The sequence below is a fragment of the Odontesthes bonariensis genome, chromosome 4 (assembly GCF_027942865.1).
Source record: "Odontesthes bonariensis isolate fOdoBon6 chromosome 4, fOdoBon6.hap1, whole genome shotgun sequence".
Lineage (NCBI taxonomy): Eukaryota > Metazoa > Chordata > Actinopteri > Atheriniformes > Atherinopsidae > Odontesthes > Odontesthes bonariensis.
This window is the reverse complement of record NC_134509.1, coordinates 10,104,315-10,123,024: the sequence shown is the minus strand read 5'-3', so window position 1 is coordinate 10,123,024 and position 18,710 is coordinate 10,104,315. Positions and strand designations below refer to the sequence as shown.

General features: G+C 39.6%; 1 non-coding gene across 1 annotated transcript; it reads left to right on the top strand.

Annotated features, from left to right (window-relative positions):
- The first annotated feature begins 16,953 nt into the window (after positions 1-16,953).
- Positions 16,954-17,035, top strand: trnas-cga (transfer RNA serine (anticodon CGA)). The gene has a single exon. It is a non-coding gene; the product is annotated as a tRNA-Ser (tRNA).
- Positions 17,036-18,710: the final 1,675 nt, after the last annotated feature.

Below are 18,710 nucleotides of genomic sequence, written 5' to 3'. Positions count from 1 at the left end.
TAGCTGAAGTGCGGTCACCGAGTCTCACCACCTGTGGCCTCCCCGTCAGGAAGCTGTGGATCCATTTGCAGAGGGAGGTGTTTAGTCCCAGGTCTGCAAGCTTGGAGACGAGTCTGGAGGGGATGATGGTGTTGAACGCTGAGCTGTAATCAACGAACAGCATCCTCACATACGAATCCCTCTTTTCCAGGTGGGAGAGAGCGGTGTGCACTGTCAGGGCGATGGCGTCATCTGTAGACCTGTTGGACCGGTATGCAAACTGCATCGGGTCCAGGGTGGGAGGCAGTGAGGAGCAGACGAATGATTTGACCAGCCGCTCAAAGCACTTCATGATAACAGAGGTCAATGCTATCGGGCGATAGTCATTCATGCTGGTGGCTTTAGTGTTCTTAGGCACAGGGACGATGGTGGTCCTCTTGAATTAGGTGGGGAGTACGGATAGGCTGAGGGAGAGGTTGAAGATATCACTGAAGACCCCTGCAAGCTGGTCAGCGCACCCCTTAAGGGGCCTACCTGAAATGCCATTGGGCAGCCACTATCTGACCTGAGTCAGCAGATCTCAGAGCTCTACTGGGTTTATACTCTGCTAGCATGTCATTCATGTATTCTGGACCTAAACCCTTCCATGATTTGTAGACGAGTACTTTAGCACAGATACTAACCTGTTTGTTGATTTCTACATTGTTGGCTGTCATCACACAGAAAACTTGCTACTCTGCTGTAGCTGATGAATCTTAATCACATCTCATGTCCACAGGTGCACAGCTGGATGCCTGATATCACTGACTCTAATGTTTCTAGCTTACACACCTCACAAAGAATGACAAGATGCTTCACACTACACAGCTTTTGACCAATGAACCTTTTTTTTTTGCCTTTTTTGAAACATTCTAAGCCGGTTAACATTCTTTTAGTAAAAATAAAAATGACGCGCCTGTAAGGGATCTTTAGAGGAGCACTGAAACTTTGTGTGAGTATAAAGCTGGAGTTGGGTTTGCTTCAGTTTGGCATAAAGATGAAAGCATGGTCATTACTGTGAACCAGCAAAGTTTTGTAATATAATGTTTTCTATTGTTCTATTGTTCTATCACACAACCAGAGATGAAGCACATCTCATGTTTGACTCATGTCAGGGATTTGTTGTTCATGTAATTTGCCTCTCTTACACCTACTGCATTTCCTGTTTAATATGGACTGTTAATGGACTAAATTCACAAGGTGGTTTACACATGTATTTGTTCATTAATAGCTTATAACACCATGCATATTGAATGGTAAAGTACCAGGCTGTATGTTTCCAGTCTTAAAACTTAGTTTGCTAGTTACTGCTAGTCTCAAATGTTACACAGAAATGAGAGAAATTGATTTGAAAGTTATTGATCGGGTGTGCTTAAGAAAGCCTTAATTAAGTATTTACTTATTTGCCGCATTAGGCCAGGCCTTTTCTTGCAGGGAGTCCAGGTCAAGATAGAAGCACAAAACAAATTTCACTAAAAGGTTTCACATAAAGGACAAGTTCAAAGAACATGAAATGACACGAGGTAAAAGGGACAGGGCCATACAAACTAAATACAACAAATTTCTCTTCTACTATGAAACAGCAACAGGTTTCATTCAGTGCAGTTCTTTAAAACACTTTTAAAAGTATGTAAAGAGGGGAATATTTGGAAACTGATTACTCTGTACGTCTGTGAGATGGTTAGTGGTGTATATGGTGTAACTGAGGACATAAATAAAGATTTTGGGGTACAGGACAAGACTTATTGCAGCCTTGTCTTATTAAGTTTACTAAATAATTTAAAAAATAATAATAATTTAAATGTAAATGTAAATGTATTTTATTTATACAGCCCTTTACAAACAATCATTACGATGTACCAAAGTGCCTTACAGCAGGTAATACATAAAGAGAAGAATAAGTAAAAACAAATAAAAACAATAAAAGAACAGTGAAAGCAATAAAATACAACAAAATCGAATAAGATAAAATAAGATAAAAGTGTCATCATACTACTGGGTATTAAAAGCAATCCTAAATAAGTAGGTTTTTAGCCTAGATTTGAAGAGGCCCAGGTCAGAAATAAGACGCAGCTGGACGGGGAGCTTATTCCAGAAAAGGCTCGGTCACCCCAGGGTTTGTATTCTGACCTGGGCACTTCCAGCAAAAATTGATTTGTTGACCTCAGAGCTCTACCAGGATTTCGGACTGTTAAAAGCTCAGATAAATATCATGGGGCGAGGCCGTTAAGAGCTTTAAAAACAAACATTAAAAGTTTAATATCAATTCTATAAAGGACAGGAAGCCAATGGAGGGAGTTAAGAACAGGAGTGATGTGCACACGTCTGTTGGTGTTTTTTAAAAGACGGGCAGCAGCGTTCTGCACCAGCTGAAGGCGACTGAGAGAAGACTGGGAGACGCCAACATAAAGTGCATTGCAATAGTCTAACCTTGAACTTATTAGGGCATGGATGGCTTTCTCAAGGTCATGACGACTTAAAGTTTTTTTAACTTTGGCCAACCAATTTACACATGAAAAATAAAATTGTGTTAGTCAGACCAGAACTGGACCTGTAAAAATGCTTGTAAACATGTTAGTCTGACTTAAATCATACATAGTACAGTCTTTCACACCCAGACATTGCAGTCGGGGGTCGAATCTTTCCTGCATGTATACATTCGACAAAACTGATGGCCAAAGCTCTCTGTACATACTCCAAAGTTTCTCCTTGTTGCGCCTTTTTGTGAAATCAGTAAGCCCAATACATGTACATAAGTACAGCCAAATTTCCCAACAAAGCTGCTCTCAGTTTTTCCATTTCTTTTAACAGACGACTAAATGCACTAAAATTTGCGGTGATAGCCGATTAAGACTCCCAGTTGCTTAAACCACTTCCAGACTGGAAATTCAAACCAGGAACCCTCCAGCCGTGTGGACAACCAACCACCACAACACCGTGCAGCCCTAACTGTGAAAACACATAACCATAATTTGATGAAGTTATTTTAACACTTAAATAACATTTGTCAAAGGAAATCGCAATCAGACATAATAATTAATTAGCTCCAGGGCAATTTCTGCGAACATAATGAGCTGTAGCGTGGCAGAGCTGTGGATGAAAAGAGTCTCGGAAACATGTTGTGTCAGCGGCAGACGTAATGAGTTTTTTTACAGCATCATAGCTAAGAAACTACATGATTTAAGTTAGTTGCATTTGTTTTCCAGGTAAAATAATTAGCCATTAAATGATTAAGCCAGAGCGAAAATAAAGTTGTTGTCAAACTTGCAAATTGAAACATGTCTGTTTCCGCAGAATGAAAAGGAACAAGAGAGGCCTCTGGGATCGTGTAGATCAGACCAATCACTGGGCAGCATGATGGGTTAATTTGGTCATCTCCCTCGGTTTCATATAAAAGGCGAACCCATTAGAGCAATGAGACTGAACCAAAGCATTGAAGTTGTCATGTTAGTAATGAAATCCCTTGCTGATTACAAACTCCCCCTTTAACACTGCCATCACGAGGACTGCCAGTCACAAACTGGCTCGCAGGAGGTGACAATTAGAGAATTCATTAAAACTCAATCTAACCATAAGCAGCAGTGGCCTGTGAACACCAACAATCAATACACTTGATAGTGTTGGACCTTTTTCAGGTGCATTTTCAGGGAAGAGAAAAGCACTTGCTCTGTGATATCAGACTTGTGTGATTTAGTGAGTTTAACAGGACCAGCACTGCCGGAACCTCATGCATGCCCTTAATTCCAGCAACTGGAAGGGATCTGTAGTGCACAGCATTTTGGCCACACTAGGAGATAAAAATCCTGAGAGAAAGATTTATTCGTTTTCTCATCGCGTGCATTTCAAGGCCAAAGTGATCATAAAAACTAATCTAGTGTCAAGTTTATAAAGTCAGACTTTTCAGAACAAACTACATGTGCCAGTGCATGTGTATGTATAATATGGCCAAAAATGCTTAATATGTGAATAAATATAAGATATCTAATTGCATAATCAGCTTGAGCAAGAAGAAACCTTTCAGCACAAGACATTGCGTTGGTAAGTATGAAGACTTTGAAGAACTCCAATTTGCCGAATTTTCAGTGAATGTTTTCAGTCGCTCTCACGGGGAATTGAGTTATCTTTCGAGTTATGTGATCTAATATTGATCTTGATGGTGGAGGTCCCTCACAAAACGTGGGTTTATTCTGTCAGAGTCAGGGTTCTTGTCTTGTAAAGGAGGACAGAGACAGTGGCAGCTTGTCGCAAACAAAACTGTGGATAGAAAATAACTATTTCAAAGTGTACTTAGGGGTGTTCATTATTTGCATCGTCATGAGAGGCTTCAACTCATCTGAAATCGTTAATAGTTGATTGGTTTCATTGTTTGATTATCGATCTGTGAAAAAATATCTATATATGTTTCTGTGTATCTGATTAAATTACTCTGGAATATTTCACTTTTAAGTTCTTTGTTGTTGTATTCACAATGAGCAAACTGACAAATGAATCCCGTCATGTGCAATTTAGCGATTTGGCAGCTTGCTGTACAGAAAATGCTAAAACGCTGTCTGCTTTCCGGAGGATTTGCTGGTTGCAAATTGAAGTCAGGTGTTTGTTTCACTCCGGTGATCTTAGAGCTCTTATTAACAATGCAGTTTGTGTCCTTTTCCTCAGGAAGTGAAAGCAGTAGATAAGAGAAACACTCGGGAGACTCAACAAAATCTGATAAAAGCGACAGAGGATGACGGGACTGACAGCAGAAGAAATGAATTTCAGGAGCAGATTAATTCTCTGTTGTCTCCACCTTTAAAATTTTAAGAAAGTATAAATATATCTATGATATAATGGAGCTGTTTCCATATTTTCATTATTCATACCCACTCGCTGCTTGGGTGCTCTTTGCACCACTGGTTTGTCAAAAAAATGAGGGGGGGGTGGATCATTACATTTCTCTCTGCATCTCCCTGGTCTCACAGTGGCAGTGCAAGATGCTTTAGTCAAATAACAATCCAGCCCCTTCACACTCCCACTCTGTGATAAGTGTGACTGTACATAAAGTGTAATGTCTTCACCCTGAACAGTAGATATCCCTCCTGAGATAATGACACCTCAGATGGCAGGAAGGCTGTACGTGCATCGTTCATACACAAACATGACTACGCAGTTTCAACTTGCCAGTTTTATTGTTCAGTGGTTTCTGATGTTTTTTCGTAACTTTTACAATGATAGCATCCTCTTAGGTGTTGATGGGATGTATCGATGCCTGCAGAAATAAGCCTGCTCCTTCCAGTTTATCCATTGTCCAAATATAATACTGGCTGAAACAACACCACATCAGCTAGTAGATTAGGTATTGGGGCATCCATTTCAGTGCAGGACCGCTCTTTGCAAGGTTGAGAGCAGTGACCATTAACATTTCTTAACTCTTTGGAGACATACTCATGGCTACAGAGGCTATTTTAATTAAAGGATTATGTAGAAATGTACTAGCAAGCTTTGGGAAGCCCTCATTCTTGCCTGAAAGAAACAGGAACTTCATCATCATCGTCATCCCTTAAATCCCCTTCTGACAGATCTATCATTTAAATTTTACTGTTAAAGAGAAAGCACAGATCAAAACAAAGATACCATGCCATGATGTGTTCAGGGTCCCTGCTATAGTAGTCTGACTACTGACAGCTGTTCTGAGAACAAGCTGGGACCCAGTAGGATTCCCACACTGTTGCGTATGAGAGAAGCGTATGAGTTGCGTATGAAAATTAATAAAATAATTTTCATACGCACAAAAAGTCCTTGAAAATAAAGAATGACTAGCGTATGAGTAGCATATGAACTGCGCATGCCCAGCGTACGTTTCAACGCGCCTATATCAGCAGCCTTTCCACATTGCTCCATTATTGCAGTAGACGACGCGCTATCAACATCTCTCGAGACATTCATCTCGATCATGCCTCCCAAGAAGCAATCGCCGTTTGCCCGGGCCCTGGGCCGAGGAAAAGGCAAAAAAAACACAAGAATCATTCTCACCCAAACCTGCTGAAATGCCTGATGCACCTGCGGCTGATGAGTTACATGCTTCTGAGCGATCAAGATCCACAACTCCTCCTGACCGCTCCCGTGAATCGTCGGTTGTCTGCCGCCTCCATCTCCACCCGTCTGGCGGAGGTGGAGGCGGCAGACGGGCGGAGGCTATAAATACGCTAGCTGTACGGTACACCTTCATGCCAACATATGGCAATTTATGTCCAGCGTTCTCGACCTATCAGTAACGTACCTATATCGTACCTCTAGCGTATTTGGCGTATGTCAAGCGTATGCTTAGCGTATTAACCATACGCACAAAAGTTTTGAGCATGTTCAAAAATTTATTTCTGCCTCAGCGTATGCCAGCGTATGCCAACGTATGCCAGCGTGCTTGAAACGTATACAACCTATGCCTAACGTTCCCCTGGCGTATGTCAGCGTATACCAGCGTATGAGTGATAATTTTCATACGCAACTCATATGCTTCTCTCATACGCAACAGTGTGACAGGCCAATCGAAAACAGTCAACCTGCTGGGTGAATCTATCTAATCTGTTAACGGTACCACGTACAACTCAGATTACAACAGAGACCAGTGTAAACTCCACAAAGCTAGCCATACTTAATATTAGATCTCTGTCCAATAAGTCACTGTTAGTTAATGACTTCATCATTTCACACAATTTAGATTTTCTTTTTCTGACAGAAACATGGTTAACAGAGAGCACAAGTGCTACTGTTCTTAATGAAGCAGCCCCCCCAAACTTTAGTTGTATGGATAAATGCCGAAATGGTAGGAAAGGTGAGGCTGCCTTATTTAAAGATACATTCCAGTGTAAAGATATCTCATTTGGTGAATTCACTTCTTTTGAATATCTTAGTTTTATTTTAAAGGGTGTTGCTAAAATCCAGTTCTTAATCATTTACAGATCTCCAGGATACTGTGCAAGTTTTATTGATGAATTTTCTGAATTATTGTCTGTTATTTCAACTGATTTTAACCATTTTATCTTGACCGGGGATTTTAACTTTCACATAGATAATATGACGGATGGTAATGCCAAAGAATTTTCTTCTGTGCTGGACATGTTTGGTTTGTGGCAACATGTAACAGAACCAACCCACCGTCGAGGTCACATTCTGGACCTGGTTATTTCTAAAGGTGTTGATATTTCTTCTGTTGTGGTTATTGATTTGGCCTTGTCTGACCATTTTTGTATTTTATTTGATTTATTTATCACTCAGAATGTTCAAACAACCAGCTTCTCAGTTAAGAAGAGGTACATTAATGAGAAAACAAGTGCTCAGTTTAGGGAGGCCATAGCTATGTTACCAACAATGAGCGCAGAGTCTGTTGAAGGAATGCTAGATCATTTCAACTTAAACATTTTGGAAGCTGTTGCACTGATAAGAATCAAGAGCACCTTGATCAAACAGAAAACCCCATGGAGAAACACCACTACGGTCAAAAACCTGAAAAGAGAATGCAGGAAAGCTGAACGTAAATGGAGGAAAACAAAGCTTCAGATTCACTATGAGCTGTACAAACAAAGCCTGCGTAGTTATAACAATGAGCTGTGCAAGGCCAGACAGCTGCATTTATCTGAAATGAGTAAAAAGAATGTCAACAATTCTCGAACTCTGTTTGCTATGGTTGAAAACCTCACAAATCCTCCTAAACAGTCAATCCCAGACCTCCTCTCCACAGAGAAATGCAACGAATTTGCCAACTTTTTTAGCCAAAAAATCAAAACAATTAGACAAAACATTAACGCAACACAGACAAACAAGAAAACTAATCTGTGTCTAAAACCTAGAAATAACTCTGACGTTATGTCACAATTTAATATTGTTGATTTAAAAATCTTAGAGGAAAAAGTACAGCATCTGAAATCAACAACTTGTACTCTGGACATAATACCATCCGACTTTTTAAAAACTGTTTTTACCTCACTGAAACAGCTCTGGTCAAAGTGTTAAACGACATCAGGTTGAATACTGATTCTGGTAATGTTTCAGTCCTGGTTCTGTTGGACCTCAGTGCTGCGTTTGATCCTGTAGATCACAGAATCCTGTTGCACAGGCTGGAAAACTGGGTTGGACTTTCTGGAGTGGTCCTTAACTGGTTCAGGTCCTACTTAGAAGGCCGGAGTTATTTTGTTACAATTGGCAGCTATGAATCTGAGCGAGTGGCCATGACTTGTGGAGTCCCCCAGGGGTCAATTCTTGGACCTCTTCTGTTTAACTTGTATATGCTCCCTTTGGGTCAGATATTGCAGAACTTTAACATCAATTATCACAGTTATGCAGACGATACACAACTTTATGTGTCTCTGTCACCATGGCGACTGCAGCCTAGCAGACATACTGTGTCAGTGTCTGGAGGAAGTAAACACCTGGATGAGAGAGAATTTTCTACAATTAAATGAAGACAAAACTGAGATCATTCTGTTTGGGAGCAAGGAGAAGAGGGTCAGCGTTGGTAAATATCTTGAGACTCGGGACCTTACACTGACCAAGTTGGTAACCTCGGAGTGTTGATAGACTCAGATCTGACTTTCAGCAGCCACATCAAAGCTGTCACCAAGGCAGCTTTTTACCACCTCAGAAACATCAACAGAATTAAAGGTTTCCTCTCCCAAAAAGACCAGGAGAAACTCATCCAAGCAAAGGTTCATTGCATGTAAGTGAAAGATGTAATAGATTTTCACCCAGAGAGTCCACTCCTCCACATGGTGAATCACAGAGCAGTGAGGATATAATTTTTTTATAGAACACTCTTTCAGACACTGAAAATATTATTAATTTTAAATAACCAAATTCAGCATTCTCTACTCCGATCAATGCGGAGCCCCTTGTTCTTCTTTTATTCCTTCCTTGGGTTTCTTTTGTGATGGCTTTCTTTGTGACTTCCTTTTACTCATTTACCATGCCTCCATGTCTGTTTTTCTTTCATCCAACTTTTTTTTGTTCAAAACAATAACAATTTTTCTTAATACTCTAGAAGAAAAACTGATATATTGATGAAGTGGAGTGAAGATTGTTCAGTGAATTAATGATGGCGTGCAATAATTAGATGACTTAGAAACGCACACAGGACCAATAACAGAACACATCAAAGTGCACTTAGTTGTGATATTAGATTAAGATTACTTTGTTGTCATGTACACACGAATGTTAACACGAAATTACTCCTCCGCATTTGACCCACACATGCACATGGTCACACTCTCATTGAGATAGATGCCATACACTGGAGCGGTGGGCAGCCAATAACAGCTCCCGGGGAGCAAAGGTGTAAGGGGGCCTTGCTCAAGGGCTCAAGGAGGTGGACTGCCACCCTTCCAGCTGTCAGTCCATCAATCTTTTTGAACGGCATGAGTGAGAGTCGAACCACTGACCGGTTATTGGACGACCCACTCTTACCACAGAGCCATGGCTTAAGTTTGTTTTCCTTCATTTGTGCTCTTTTAATAACACCAGATCGTTGCACTTTGATGAACCAACTCTCAGAAATCGTACAGAAATTGTGTCATGTGTCACATGAAGTCACATTTTTATTTTGCTAAACTGAAAGATCATTTTATTGCTGCTCTTGGACACAAATTGTGCTTTTTTTGTGATGCCCATTTCTATTTCAATTTCCCCACTGTGGAACAAATGAAGGTATTCCTATTCGTATTTACTTCTGTGACAGCTTTGGGATGGGACTCATCTCAAGGGTAATGCAGAAAAAATTTGATTTCCAATGGGCCCTTCAAAAATTTCCTTCTTTGGTGTCTTGTTACCAAAATACATTCCGTTAAATATATTTATTCCAGGCCTTCTTTTTGTCCGCTGTGAATTCATCTGTACATGTTTGATTTGAGCCTTGGTTTTCAGCATCATTCAGCTTTTGTTCATTAAACCTTGTGTTTGTCATCTCTAACATTTTGTTCCTTTATACATGCCTCCTGTATGCTGTGTTTGGGTACCTCCTTTCTCTGAAGTGAAATGCATACGCAGCTCTATAGACCTCGTGATCTCAGACTTTATTACTGATACAGAAATTTAGCTGATAACGAATCATGCCATCTTCAAATGCCCGTTTAAAATTCTGCAAACAAGGTGGAACATTTTCATGATGTAGCTGACGACAAATTCTGTTTGATTTTGCCTCGTCATGTGGGGACAGAGTAAAGTAGTCCTGTTTCCTCTGCATTCGGACACATTGAATGGTTTGGCATGGTTTGTTTTTCTCAAAGGTATAAAATGACTCTATGTGAGGCTCCGTGTGAGGATTTAGGAATTGTACTGTCTCACTGAACACGTTGCTGCATGCAGTTTCAATGATGTTAATGCTCTTTGACCACCATCTCTCTCAGGACTGCTGCCATTGCTGAAAAATGACAGCAAACAGAATGGCTAATTAACACAAACATTAGGGCTTTCTTAGTGCGTGGCCATGGTTACACGTACCAAAGTGTGTGTTTGTGGGTATGCAAGAGTACGCCGGGCGTTCTTTGAGAAAGTGACTCACAGTGCAGAACCCTCCTAAGACTCCTAAGTGAAGTCAAAATGTAAATGGTGATTGTTAAAACCCAACTTCAACACAACTTAAGGAATGCATCTATGTGATATTACTTAATAGAGATAAAGAGAAAATGATTCATATGTCATGTTGTACTTTGAACTACTGGTGTTCAGTGGAAGGTGGCGGACGTGAGCAGAATATGTACAGAGCCTGCAGGATGGGTTGATCAGTGAAACATGGCTGCAGGCTCCATAGACCAGGGACTACACATGAAAAGTCACACTGACAGCTGGCCCTGGTTGTTCACGGTCACAACAGTAACAGTCATGGATTTCAAAATCACGACGCGTATCGGAAACATCATGCCCGTCCCTAAAGCATCGCAGTTTACCTTGGACTGATCAAACATGCAGTGATATCAGTGTCTCCCACTGAGCTTTTCTTTTCATCTTATAATCTGTGGTGATTTTCATAAACAAAAGCATATTTGATCATGTTGATTTTTCTAATAAACAATCTGTAATTATTTAGTTTACTGCTGTGAAGCAGAATAAGGTATGTCTGAACATCTGTGCAGGGGGGAGGGGGTGAGCCTGAGTCAGTGATAAAGATGTACAGAAATTAAGTGTGAGAAGAGGATGAAAATGTCAAAGATGAGTGCTGATATCAGAATGCAGCATAAGAGTGAGGCAATTTACTCCATGTAAGACAAACTGCGTCACTGGAGAAAATGTCATCAGGAAATAGCAGGTGTACAAATTGGGTAAAATCAAAAAGACTTAGTTCATGACAAGCATTGATATTGAAAGCAGCTGTATGATTGGCAGTGACAGCGTTCTGAAATTGCTATCTTTGTCAAAGATTAACAAGTAACACTAATCTGCAGTGAATAGCCACCAAAAGAATGAGATTGCCCACCCTTAGGGAAAGGTGTGGTGTTTGGCAGGGAGGTTGTTGGTCTCAGACTAAGATCTAGGTCTAAGACTGTTGCATCTGCAACTTGGTCCCTGATAAGAAAATGGATGGATGGATTAAAAAAAAAATCAGTGTCAGTATTTTATCAAAAGCATTCTTTCTCTGAATTATAATAACTGTAAGAAATTACATCAAATACAAATAAAAACGTTCAAGAAACTAATCAGGAGCAGGACTAAGGAATGTCCTGCAGCCTCTTGACACACAAATGCAAAATTTTAAATATTCATTCAGCATTCTGATGATTTTATTAGCATCAAGGCATAAAGGCACATCCCTTTTTGGTCAGCAAAACTCTGTCCTGTTCTACCAAAATAAACAGAAATACACTCAGGATCACACATTGGAAGAAATGCCATTAAGTTCAAAGGATGCCGGACATGGAGTCACTTATAAAGTACAACGAAACATCTGAAACACTTATGTGCTTTCATGTCAAGAGAGATTTTTGTATGAAAGGAGCCAAGAAGGTCTGTAAGGTTGCTGTAGTGCAAACAGACTGACATTTTGACACTACAGCGTCTTCATCAGGGTCAAATTGGACTCAGAACTGAAGACATGCTAAAGCAGATGCACATAAACCACTCGAACCTAATTTCAAACTAACTGAACAGCCAGTACAAGGGCATGACAAATTCAACTCTTGGTTTATGTCAAGGGGTTCCACTCTATTCAGAGAATGAATCCAATATGCCTGTCAAACGTAGAAGTGAGTCAACCTTGTCGCCATTCTTAGAGGAAGGTGATCTTTTTCTGTTCCCCAGAATTTCAGTAATGGTTTGTCTGTGCATAATGTTGGGCACTGGCATAGTACATGTTTTGTGTAGGTATCACAGAAACAAACGTTTGCTTGTTTGGTGTTGGTATTTAATTTTCTGATCCATGGGCGCTCTGAATGTTTGTGATATGTTGCTGAATATTACATGCAGGGTTTTGCATGAATACATTTAAATTAGCACCTTAATGGGTGGCCTTCATACTGGCTGTGAGTTTTTCTCTGAATGAGACTGTTTCAACTGACATATGTGAAGTGAGTGCAGCTCTCTCTCTAGCGGTATTGAACGATATTCTTGTTGACAGTGAAAGTGTTCTGATAAATCATCACATAGGTGCGTGCTCTGGCAGAATCCACAGACCAGACAATATTCTCTGCAACAGCCGTGGTCAAATATACGGTATGTACACCTAATGCAACCACAATAATTCAGTTACATACCTATAATTATAGATATGTGTAGATATGCAGCAACACTTCCATAGCAGGCAGTAAGAAAGAACTTGAAAAAAAGAAGTTTTGGATGAGAATAAAAAAATGAAGGTTGGCCTGCCACTTAAATGTAAAGAATGTGATAGATTACTTTGTACAGCAGGAAGCCAGAGGAGAGCATCTGAAAAGTAAGTTGAACTTTTGTTTTGGCCTTGGTGCAGACTGTTGCACACTCACACTTGTGCGCCATAGTTTGCTAGTCCAATTAGTCCAATTCATACATACAGAGCCAATTCAAAGGAAGTAGCCTCGCTAAGGAAACCAATGGTTGTATCTGCTGCTGTGCTCCTACATCAGACTTTGTTACACAGATGCTGCTCTCATATATAAAAATCTTTTAGGTCGGTGTAAGACATTAGCATGAGTTATATTAAAATGCTTGACCCTGGGCCTCTGCTGGCTTGTATGCTTTCATTAGCACGTGAAAAGGATCAAACGGAATAGGCTATGGACTTCAATTTCCTTCCGTTTTTCTTCATCACCATTTGATTGTGAGTATTTTGATGATAGGAAATGCTGAGATGTGCATACATCTAAACTAATGCCGTTGGGGCCCATATTTCAATACTTTGCGCTAGTGCTGTGTGATATGATGATATATGTTGTAGTGCGATGTAAAAATGTCTACCGTACGATATAGCCCTCTATTGTTTATATAGTTCTTTTTTTTAATTAAAATTACACGTCGTATGAACAATGAATTGGGACATGGCAGGGACAAACTTGTGACTCCTGGTCGACAACTCTATCATACCCTTCAGCCTGTGTTTGTCTCCTAAAACTGAGAAAACGCTATTTTCTTGCAAGTTCAAAAAGTTGTGAGTCTGTATTTCTAAATCTCGTTGTTTAGTGTCCACATACACAAACAAAAAAGAAGAAATTCTGAACCCAGAACACAAATCAATACGTTATAAACCATGGAAGTTTCATAGACTGCCTGGTGGGCATGTTGAATCTGTTAATGAAATCGAATTTTTTCATGTTACTATGACAGACGTGCGACAGCCAACAGCTGGAAATGCATTCAGAGGGGGAAATAAAGGGTTTAAAGAAAAAAAAATCAGCTGCTCTCTCTGGGGATTATCTTTTCAAAAACTAAAGCAGACAGCAGCTTTTGGCATCAGCTACGATGCAAGAATATTCTATCTATAAATGCGGCTCTGAGCCTTTTGGACCAATTTGTTCTGGACAGATGGATTAAAGACAGAGAAGTTTGTCTACATCAACAGTAGATATATTTGTTACACACCAAAACACCTATTTTCAGGTGAGGAACTTTATAGCAACTGTGACAAAAATGCTTTTAAAATGCGACTATAACATGGTTTCTCTTCCTGGAGGACAAATCAACTTTTATTCAACTACGAATTCTGCACATCAAACAGTGATTCAGGGTAATATACAGACGCTGTCTGTCTGAAAAGCAGGTATTCCAGCAGGCGTGGACCTTTCAGCAGGATAATGAGCCTCAACACACTGATAAATCCACAAAGGAATGGCTCAGAAAGGACAGGAGGGTTTGGAATGTCAAAGTCAAAGTTCAGATTTGAACCACTGAAATGCTGTGAGGGAATTGGAGCCCGGAGCACAAAGTCCACACATCTTTAAGATGAAGGATTGTGCTACAGTAGAGCTGTTGAAAGTTTCGGCAAACCAATGTCAGAGACTCACAGTTATACGAACTGCAGAAAAAGTATCTGCAAGAGGACAATAACAGCCTCGAAGGCTAAGATTGTGTTTACTTTTTATTGATTTACGACATGACATGACTTTATTGTTCTTTATTGATTGAAAAAAAATTATATGATTATATTATATTATATGATGAAAGGGCTCAGTAATCAAAGTCCGTATCACCTCAGTGAAAAAAATGGATTCATTCTATATTATAGGCAATGTTCCCTTTCAAGCTTTTGAGATGAATATCTAATGATGTTTTATCTATTCATATTTATATATATTTTTTCATTTGACTGCCAGGATCGATCTGAGATAAGATTGATTGACAGCCACACACGTCTGATCTTTGAATTAAGATTAAAACTCAGCTGGTTATCTTTCCAATTGAGAGATGGAGGTGAAACAAGTCTGCATAAGCAGCAGCACTTTGAAGCGTTTGTTTGTATAGCAGAGATGTCAAGTGTGTCTTTGACAGTGAAGATGTAACGTTAGTTATCTCACAGAAGACATACTCTGTCGCTATTAAAATGTCTGTGCCATGTTTGGTCAAAACGCCACAGAGATAAAGTACCACAGCTCCCTCTTTTCCCCATGAATTTACTGCTCTTTTCATTTGAGCTGAGTGTTTTTGTTTTTTTTTCATTCCTAACAACTTCAAGCAATCAAAAAATGGACACAAACGCCACTCAGTGAGCCCCCCGAGGGCTGTTTGAACTGTATGACAGGACTCTCAAATGGAACATACACACAATCTTATCTTGAGTCCGGCTTTGAACTGGTTTTGAAAGCACCGCACTTTAGACAAAGTAACATACTGTCGGGGTGTGCAGAGCGCCCGATATTTGTATATGATGAAGCAACCAAGCATCCTCCAATAAACTTTAATGGTGATTTCTAACACTAAAGTGTAACATTGGTTTGTGTATTTCACAAACCCAGCAATAAACATTCTTAATCATGTTAATAGTTGTTTCACCATGTTCAAAACCGGACCTATTTTTTTTCCTTTTTGATATGTACTGCCTTAAACACGGCAGAGTGCACAGCCAGGAAATTTTCCCCGTCGCCACAGCCCCAATGCCAATGAGCAGAATTGATTGGAATTTATTATTGGTCCAATGAAATTTGATCCTACAAATTTGCATAATTCTATTCCACATGTGGAGCAAGATTTCACTACATATACAAGGCCAACAAAAACACTTTATAGGCCATGTCAATGCAAATTATTTGAAAAGGCATTTCCCATGTACAACATACACCTAATATGAAATAATTTGAAGATGAACTGACTTCTGATGTCTATCAACCTCTTGACTAACCTCAGCCCATCTGATTAATAGGTGTTGGGATGATTACATTGGTATACCACTTGAATGTAACACTGTCAGCAGGATAATGAATGCTAGTAGTTTATGTCAGTAACGTAGGCTACATTATCTCAGGATGTTAATGTAACTAACCTATAAAGGCTTCATACAGTACTGATAGTCAGGGACAGACTTCACCATTTGGCAAAGCCGGAAGAAAGTTTTGAAAACAGGGCATTTCTTTTTTGTTGAATTTTTTTATCTGGCAGAAAAGAAAGAAACTGGACTCCCATTCATATCTGTTATGGCAACACAGCTTACAACAAGCTCGCAGCTCATATGGTGAAAGCATAACATTAGTATTCAGTGTCCTGGGGGATCTGCTCCTATAAGCTTACTCACTCTGCTCATTTGAGGAAAAACGACGACTGATATTTGACATCTTTTTTTTTTTTTCTTCCTCCTGAATACAAAATGATCTAAGAAACATTTGTTTGAATTAAGTATATTTAAATCCTATTCAGATCCTGCTCCTCCTGATGTGTAACAGCCAGCCAGCAGGTTAATACAGCAGTCAAAGAGAACGTCATAATTCCTCCATCACACGTGGTCTCCATAAATCCTGGGCTTCACAGCCAACGCTCTGCTCTGTTTTCATTAAGCTTTAATAGACAATTTAAAATAAATATATATCTACATACTTTATGGGCAACTTTTCAGCAATGTTTACAAGTTTGTTTTTATACTGACAGAACAGCTGTAGCTACTGATTTGGCATTCAATCCAATCACATATGGGAAATTCTAATTTCTTTTCTTTTTTTTTAAGAAAGAAAGAAGCCGACAAGTATGAAAAGAACATTTTAAAATGTTCCTTTTTCCCGCTGTGTTAGATTATTGTGCCATGGGGATTTTTTTTAATAAATGCATACACCTTTGACCTTACTTAAAAACATTGGATTCAGCATATCACATTGCATTATTATTGCGCTTTATTACAAATTCAAACTCAAACACTCACATTTGCACTTTGTGTGACTCTTGGATGGCCCCTCTCGAAACCAGAGAAGAAAAAGATCACATGTTGCTGTTCCGAGAGAAGTCATTTACATTTACCGGCTCATATTTCCATCCTCCCATCCTATTGTTTAATTTACTAGCAAAATTGTTTTAAACTTTCACACAGCTGTGATGGCCGAGTGGTTAAGGCGTTGGATTCGAAATCCAATGGGGTTTCCCCGCGTAGGTTCAAATCCTACTCACAGCGTGACTGCCACCAGTCGAAGCTTTGACCTCCTCTCTTTAAAGGAAAATGTCGTTTAACCTGACATAAAACACCATTAACTAGTAACTCATGTTACTTCTAAAGTAAACAAGGTTGAAGCAGTTTGTTATCCCTTTTTTCCAAATGAGAATCAATAAGGGGAATAGATAAAGAACCGAACCGTTAAGCAGAATTGAAAATGGAATTGGAATCTTAAAAATCTTTTTAATGCCCATCTCTACCATTAACCTTCTGCAAACATACCACTGGGCAATTAAAAAGTAAGCAAAGCTATTTAAAGTTACATCTTAAACGAATGCCCTTTCCAACAGGTGCGCAAACTAGTTTAGGGACTTGATAGTGTAGTGGTAATATTGCCACCTTTCATGAGGGTGACCTGGGTTCAAATCCCCTCCCATCAAAGGTATTACCTTAAGTAGGGGTCCTTAGGCAAGACCCCCTTACTCTACCTGCCTAAAGTCTAAGTTGCTTTGGATAAAAGACTCTGCTAAATGCATGAACACTTGGTGCAGTTAGTAACTGAGTAAAACTGCTTTCTCCTGTTATATTCTTTATACAAGGAATGAGGTCACAAGATCATCAGCTTACAAACACACCCCTCTTTATGCTTTTAGGGGTCTTTTAAAAAACGGCCCTGAAGGAAACCTGTTGCTGTTTTATCCAGATTCTAACTGGTAAGAAACACACTTGACTTAGACGATGTGGTCCTGTCTTTTTTTTTTAACAGTTTTCATTACATTTTATATTAATGTAATGACATTTGAAATTTGACCAGGATTCCCTGGAAGACAAGTTCTCATAACTAAATGGGACTGGGTATTCCACGAAAGTAGCTAAAGAAAGCCAGGCTGTAGAGGGAAAGCCTCGCTTGAACTAACACCATCTCCCAATTAAGCCTCAAGTCGTTCCACGAAGCCAGTTTTGCTGCATCTCAGTGAGGCTAATCCAAGCGAGGCTTACATAGCCTGGCTAAGTGCGAGTGCACGAGGAACGTAGGAAGCCCTGATGAGTGGATGGTGGGAAAACGGAGATGGCAGAAAAGGAGAGGAAGACAAGAGCTGTTATTTATTCGGCAGCTGAACAAATAATGCTGATGGAGCTGTATGAGGATTTTAAAAGTGTCATCACCAGAAAAGGTAATACAGCTGCGATCAATAAAGCGAGGGAAACGGCATGGCAAACAACTGCAGACAGACTAAATGCGTAAGTTATGAAAGTTTCATACCATTGTCAATTGTTAGACATTTATTTTACTGTCCTCATAAATGTATGCTCTCCTCTTTGTGTTATAATGTGTTTACATAAAGCATGCTGAATTGTCTCTGTATGAGATGTACAGCACAAATATACTGGCCCTGCTCACTTTATTAATAACCCAATAATCGACACGCATCATCATACTTTGTGACTATATTATCGTGAGTGTGTGACCCACATATTAATTTTTCACTGTTACATCTCAACAGGAGCTATCTTAACAGCCAAAAGCGTACCTGGCAGCAGGTGAAGGTAAAGTACAGGAAAATATTTGGTAAGTAGCCTTTGAAAAATGTGTTTGTCCAATAAAGAGAGCACCAAATTAGATATGGAAGAAACTGAAAATAAAAAAGATCAAGCTCGAGATTATGAAACTGGAGAGGGATGTTAGTATAAATTC